At 48.2% G+C, this 7,500-nt stretch overlaps 1 protein-coding gene across 11 annotated transcripts in view; it reads right to left on the bottom strand.

Annotated features, from left to right (window-relative positions):
- The window catches only part of LOC115560331 (membrane-associated guanylate kinase, WW and PDZ domain-containing protein 1), a 79,774-nt gene that overhangs the window by 44,303 nt on the left and 27,971 nt on the right, over nt 1–7,500 (bottom strand). Inside the window, exon 1 of one of the 11 annotated variants that reach the window (XM_030380257.1) lies at nt 5,793–6,177. The exons of the other annotated variants lie outside the window; for them this stretch is intronic. The gene's annotated coding sequence lies outside the window, so the exon portion shown is untranslated. Of the gene's footprint in view, nt 1–5,792; nt 6,178–7,500 lie in introns of those variants that run through there. 11 annotated transcript variants of the gene reach the window in all.

The following is a 7,500-nucleotide window of genomic DNA, read 5'->3' as shown; positions in this document are numbered from 1 at the left end:
TTTGAGTATTGCTATAATAGTAGGTCTAATGTGGTTCTAGGGTGGCTACAAAGAGATGGGCCTTATCACTGCATTGTAGATTACATTTGGGAATTAATTAAACTGCTACCCAAAGGAGAGATATATTTTTGCATGCCTCTAATATAAAAAGAGGCATGCTAAACCCCTTTGTTGTGTCAAAGGATTTGATTTGAAGGGGCACAATTTATCTTTTTTTTTTAAATTTCTTTGGAAATGTTAGGCCTATTATTTATATCATTTATTTTATGGGTATTATCTTTTTTTATGGACTCTAACTCTAAGATGTTTGTGTCAATCTAGGGAGAAGCAACAATACAGGGTAATTGAGTAGCTATATTCAGGCTACCTTATCGACACATAGCATTTTGTTTATGAATGAAAGCCTTTATTGAAGTCCACCATCTTGTGTGCTGAGCTTTACGGGAGAACACGTGCAAGCTTATGTTTCTGCAGTACACTTTGAAAGCCTTCGCTCTGGTGTAAGCATGACATATACAAGCTTATATTATGGGCCACACATTTAGAAGCCATTTGAGGATTTAATGAAAAGCAGATTCTAGAGCCATCTGGCTACTGAATCTTTCACAGAGATGCTTGGAGCTCAATGCATACAAACTCAAGTTTCACTATATAGTGTCATGAGTTAGTTTCTGTATGGTGTCAGTATGTTAATGTACTTGTTCATGTTATTGCCTACAATAAGCTTGTTAGTTTGGTAGTTTGTGAAAAAAATATGAATTTGAATTGCCTGGATCATTGTACACACAGGCTAACCTGGCTAATCTATACGGGACAATTTGTGTTTCTTTTGGTAATACCTAATTTCTGTACAAAAATGAATTCCAATAAAATGGATTCTAGGGTTAGGAATAAGAGAGAGAAGAGAGGGAGAGAAGAGATTAGGGAGAAGAGAGAGAGACAGAGACATAGAGAGAGAGACAGAGAGAGAGAGAGAGAGAGAGAGAGAGAGAGAGAGAGAGAGAGAGAGAGAGAGAGAGAGAGAGAGAGAGAGAGAGAGAGAGAGAGAGAGAGAGAGCTGTTATCAGTAGAGGCTGACTAAATATTTCATTTGTGACCTAGTGTATGTTTGCGTTCCCTGAAATAGTGGTCCAATCCTCCTCAGGAGGGCCGTCGTGATCAGGACAGAGCTGCATGGGGCCAACATGGCAGATAAACAGGCCAACGGGTTCACTTGGTGGATAACTGTACTGATACAACTGTGAGTGTCTTTAATCTTCATCATCGTGAACTTCTGAAGGTTGCATTGGAATGGGGTTAGCTAGAAGAGATATGTTAGGATGTGTGATGGTTGAATAATTTATGAAAACTGGTATTTTCCCCATTCATATTTTCATTTATTCTTCATCCACTACCCCACATGTCCATTTAAATGACAGCCATAGTGAGCTCTTATTTCGATGCAGTCCTGGTGCATGGATCAGAGTGCAGCTCCCACCAATCAGAGTGAAGTGATGTCTACCTCCACACTGGTCAACGTCATATGTTTTGGGACAATTTTGTGGCGTTTCTTTATGGACCGCATAACGAAGACGGACTGGAAAGGGAGTCGAGAGAGAGAGATACGGCAGAGAACCACGGGCTGGGAAGGCACCAGGGTCGCTACGAGGTGACTTTGCCTACGTGGGTGCCAGACTTAAAGGTTGAGCCACCGAGCCACCGAGCCGCCCGCAGATCAACATAATAGGTCACCATGTTCCATGTTCAATCAAACCCACTGTCCTTAGGTCTCCATTTTACAGGAATCTCTGGAAACTCATCAAATGCAGTCAAAGGGAGAGGAGGTAGCTGACCTGAATAGACAGTCGGACCATGCGGTCTCTAGCCCAAGCCAGGCATACAGCACTGCATTCTGGTGTCATCTGATACCTTCAATTGCCTACCAGACTGTCGATGGTTTGAAGAGCTTCCACTTATTGTCTCATACAGGCACACCTAGGAGATTGTGCACGCATATACACATCCATTCACACAGAAACACACACACACACACACACACACACACACACACACACACACACACACACACACACACACACACACACACACACACACACACACACACACACACACACACACACACACAGGCTCTGTCCAACATCTGCCATTTTTCAAGCCCTAGAGGTTAGGGAGTGTGGATATGTGTATGTGCATGTATGTGCTTGTGTGTGCATGTGTGTGTGTGTGTGTGTGTGTGTGTGTGTGTGTGTGTGTGTGTGTGTGTGTGTGTGTGTGTGTGTGTGTGTGTGTGTGTGTGTGTGTGTGTGTGTGTGTGTGTGTGTGTGTGTGTGTGTGTGTGTGGGCAAGCAGTGGAGATAGAGAGAGAGATTAAGCGACTCTCTACAACTGATTATGCTGTATCACTATGTAGGCTTTTTATATATGCATGCATTGACTAATACCTCAAGCAAGGAATACATATTTTATAACAGCTGCTGTTCAGGATTTGTAAATAATCACTAGAATTCCACGCTTAAACCAATGTCAACACGATACTCGATCATACAGACGATCAACGTAAGCTTAAGAAATCTCCTCTTGCACATTAACAGCGTGTTTCCAGCTGAAACCATGCAAGGCAGGAGGCGTGTGTTTTGAAAGCAGTGGCGAGATCCAGCGGTGTGAGAAGATACAGGCCACAGCAGAGTAGAGGTGGAGACACAGAGGCGGTCACGTGGGAGCCTCTAAGCCAATTACTGGCGCCACATTGATTGAAGCAGCACTTCAAGGCCTCATCTGCACAAGTAGTCCCTTAATACACTGGTAAGACACTGGGAGTTGCTCCACCACAGACACGTTGGGATGGGTTCAGATCGGCATCACCTCCCGCCTGGTGGTGACAGGGGAGCATAGCATTGGTTGGCTCGCAACCATGACGGTGAGTGACCTACATATTTCAATTACAAAGATATCTAAAAGTTTCAGTGAATTGCCTGTTTCAGCCCAGATTCGTACACTATGAGATGGGCGGAGCGTGCTAATACAGAGTGGGGAGAGGTGTTGTCCTCAGTGTTAAGGCTCACTCCAACTTTGTGAGCCCTACTTTGTCAGGAGTCTGAGCCAGGCAGAACGTTCACGAACTGATGGGCAGAGACTGGTAACAACATAGGGTTTTACAACCGATTCCCCTCAATGACGTTCTTATTCTAGAAACAGTGACAAAATGGCATAGACTGTTCACGATGTCAGAAAACATACTAACACTGGCCCTTTAAGGAATTGGTGCACAAACAAGACACATCTTTTCATATTTTCATCTGTTCATATCTTCATGATGACTACTCCAGACTACAAGATGGAGAAACACCCCCCGGTTTTAGTGAAAGACTGACCCGGGAGCCAAGGTCAGTCTTATGGCCCCGGCTCCACTTCTGTGTTCTGTCAGCACTTCCCTCCTAAACCCGCACCCCCCATTAAAGGGATTGCTGTCCCATAATGATTTATGAAGGAGAACGGAGAGGTAATCAATGTAGCGGAGGCCCGCAGATTAACGATGAAGAAGCAAACAGCACAAACACTCCCCCACCCGACCACCATATTGGTGATCCTATCAGCAGGAGAGGTGTGGCTCTGGAGGGCGTGAGGCATGCTGGGATGCCTTCAATGACCTAACACAGGGACAGGGGGAGGCTTCCCCTGCAAGGAGTCCCACAGCCATCCTACACTGTCCATCCTCCACACGGCCAGTCACACACACAATTGTAATCATGCACACAATCAGGTGCACACACATGAACACACACACACACACACACCCAGACATACATACACACACAGAATCTCGTGCACACACAATCGCAATCAAGCACACATACACACACAAATGGAAACACACTGGCGCAATCACGTACACACACACACACACACACACACACACACACACACACACACACACACACACACACACACACACACACACACACACACACACACACGTTCCATGTGGAATCGTAAAGCTACATCTCGGTCAGGGCATCAGTATGTGCAGCATCCTAGTATGTTTCGGGACAGAGTGATGGCTATATTTGGTTAGCACAGCAGGTTTCTCGCTGAGGAGCGAGATACCCACACACAGAGAAACACAGACACACGGATATATGCACTGAGGGGAAATAAAGGAAGAAATAAATTAAAGAAAGAATGAAAGAAAGAGGCCGACCACTCCAGAACGATAGTTTGATTGATAGATAGATATGTAGATAGATACATAGCTTTGTACATATGTACAAAGCTACAGACATGCACTCAGACATATAAACATACTGTATCGATACATTTAGACAGACAGTAACAGAGTGCTTGGTAGACAGCGAGAGAAGGAGGCTAGACACACAATACTGCTGCTGCCCAACAAACACAACAGGCCATTCTTTGAGCTCTCGCCACAACAGCCCTCACAGCCCTCCCAGCCGAGTCCCTGCTGCTATTCTCCTGCTGTTCCCTCTCCTCCCCCTCCCCCTCTCCTCCCCTCCCCCCTCTCCTCCCCCTCCCCCCTCTCCTCCCCCTCCCTCCTCTCCTCCCTCTCCTCCTCCCTCTCCTCCCTCTCCTCCCTCTCCTCCCTCTCCCCCCTCTCCTCCCCCTCCCCCCTCTCCTCCCTCTCCCCCCTCTCCTCCCCCTCCCTCCTCTCCTCCCTCTCCTCCTCCCTCTCCTCCCTCTCCCCCCTCTCCTCCTCCCCCTACTCCCTCTCCTCCCTCTCCTCCCTCTCCTCCTCCCCCTCCTCCCTCTCCTCCCTCTCCTCCCTCTCCTCCCTCTCCCCCCTCTCCTCCCTCTCCTCCCTCTCCTCCCTCTCCTCCTCCCCCTCCTCCCTCTCCTCCCTCTCCTCCCTCTCCTCCCTCTCCCCCCTCTCCTCCCTCTCCTCCCTCTCCTCCCCCTCCTCCCCCTCCTGCCTCTCCCCTCTCAGAACAGAAATGAATGAAGCAGGGGCCTGCATGAGAATAGAGGGTAAAGAATGCACAACCCAGCCTCAATTAGCCAGAAACCTTTCAGAAAATATATATTTTTACAAGAGGTCCTCTGCTTCTGCTCTTTCCTTGAATGCGTTGTCACCTCTGTGCCCAAGGAGTGTGTGGAGAAACCAACGAATGAACCAGGGAAAACAATGACATTTCAGATTTAAGCTTTTCATTGGCAAGGAGTTGGCAGGAGGCTAAGAGACAGAAGCTGGAGCTAGAGAGGAAAAATGGAGATCAAGGAGACCACAGGCAAAAGGTGAACGGGAAGTGATGTTTTTTTCCTACTCTCCACTGGAGAGCTGATGTCCTTTAGGAAAATGGAAAGGACTGTGTCATCAAATCACATTTTAAATCAGCCCCTCTTCCAACCCAATGAATACGTATAGTGTGTATGTGTGTGCATTTGCGAGCAATCATGGGTGCATGGAAAGCGCGCATGTGTGTTCACATAAGCAGAACGCGCTCACACACACACACACACACACACACACTCACACACACACACACCCCACTCTGTCGTCGTCGTCGTCACGGCCACACGACACAATGCATTCAAACCCATCAGCCTCACTCCACATATCTGCAGAGACACCCATTCCAACACCGCCTGAGCTTAACGCACGTAGAAATGTACATCTGCTCCTCGCTTTGTGTCCCTGTGTATGTATGCATCTTTCCGCTCTTTTTCTGCCCACCCACACCTCCTCTTCCTCCTCATCATCCTCCTCCTCCTCCTCCTCCACCGTCTAATACCGGAAGCTAGGGCATCACTCGCAGCAGAGGTAAATGTCACTGAATTACCTTTGCGCTGCTCCTTCTGCTCCGGCTCTCTCTCTCTCTCTCTCTCTCTCTGTCTCTTTCTCGTGCTCTCTTGCTCCCTCTCCTCTGCTCTGTATTCCAACCCAGACGCTCACAGGTTAAATCCACACACAGAGCTCCGGCAGAGTCCGTCCACTGTAGGTCTGATCCAGAGCGTCCATGGATTGTCCGGTCGCATGTGAAGGCTAGCCCGATGCTAGCTCATTCAAGCAGACAGCCAGCTACTAGGGCAGCTGCCTTCCCCCCCCCCTTAAAAACTCCACAAGCAGAGAGAGAGACAAAAATGAGAGGTCCAGCCCAGCTTAGAGGCTAAGCCAATGTGAGCTATTCACACTCCAGCTTCTGTCTGTGGCCAATAGCTGCAGCCACAAAGCCCACCCCCCTCTCCCCCCTCCTCCTCCCCCATCCTCCTCCTTTCCCCAAGCATGTTCCCGCCCACATCTCCCCCACCCCCTATTCCTCCTTCCCTCCCACTATTACTATTACCCCTGCGTCTTAGCCATAAATATGGTCTCTTGACGTAGCACAACACATGCTCGCCTCTGATAAACAAGACGGCCTCATCCGCCACATGCATGGCTCGTGAGGGAGAGGCTCCACACTCCAGGTGAGGGGAGTGCAGGGCGAGGGCAGAGTGAGTGCAGGGCGAGGGCAGAGTGAGTGCAGGGTGAGTGCAGGGTGCAGCGCAAGAGGATGCCAGAAACATGTACAAGAGGACACTTCCCGGTTGAATCAAAGTAAAGGCGAAAAGGGTTCACTTAAACAGGAATAGGTATATTACAACGAAATAGCATATGATTGATTTACGAGAACCTTTGGAACCTCAGCGATAATTAATAAAGTGTTAAACAAATGATTATTGGAGATAGTGTTCAATCCTTGTTTGTAAATACGTAGGTAGATATGTACAGATGAGGAAAATGGCTGCATAGCAATGAATGCAAGCAATACATGTATTCTCATGCTAAAATACACAGATGGATGGGTGTGTTTCCTATGGTGGACCAATGGGAATCTTGTACCTGTCAAGGCAAGCCCATACCTGCGGGGTCATGGACGACAGCCCAGGCCACCCTAACCTCTCAATCCCAGGACCTGCCCTCAGGGAGACGGACACCATCTCTGGGTCCAAATTCACAAAGCCTGAGCCCCAGGCTTCAATTATACTATGAGGCAAGGATTCAAGGATTCAAGCAAACACAACTCCCTTCATTGCACCTTGAAATACATCAGCAGTTTGAGCAGGGACGTGGTGCTTTGGTTTGTTCATGTTTCTATGTCACACTGTGTCCCAGAAGAACACTACGCCTAATCCTTATTTGGGAGGGCACAGAGCATGCGGAAACGGAAGCCCTGACGGTGGTCGACAGCTCCAGAATCCTTCAGTGGAGTGTAACATCTGTCAATTACAGTTTGCAAAAGGGTCATCCAAAGCACAGCGTAGTAATGGTGGCCTCGTCGACTAAGACCGACCAAGGCATCATCCTCGTCATCGTCAGCACCAGGCGTAGTCGAGGTGGTACACAACCGTCAGCGGTAAGGCTCCGTCGAAGACGAACCCCTACTTTAGCCTTATTTTATTCATCCGCCTCACCGCCACAGACGCGAGCAGCCAGATGAACACATCAAAGCGTGAGACATGGCGAAGCCCAGAGAGGAAGAGTGACTTCTATTTATAGCTTGGAGATGA

Source organism: Gadus morhua, chromosome 1, assembly GCF_902167405.1.
Source record: "Gadus morhua chromosome 1, gadMor3.0, whole genome shotgun sequence".
In the NCBI taxonomy this organism is placed as follows: Eukaryota; Metazoa; Chordata; class Actinopteri; order Gadiformes; family Gadidae; genus Gadus; species Gadus morhua.
The sequence above is the reverse complement of the archived record's forward strand: the minus strand, read 5'-3'. Positions and strand labels throughout refer to the sequence as shown.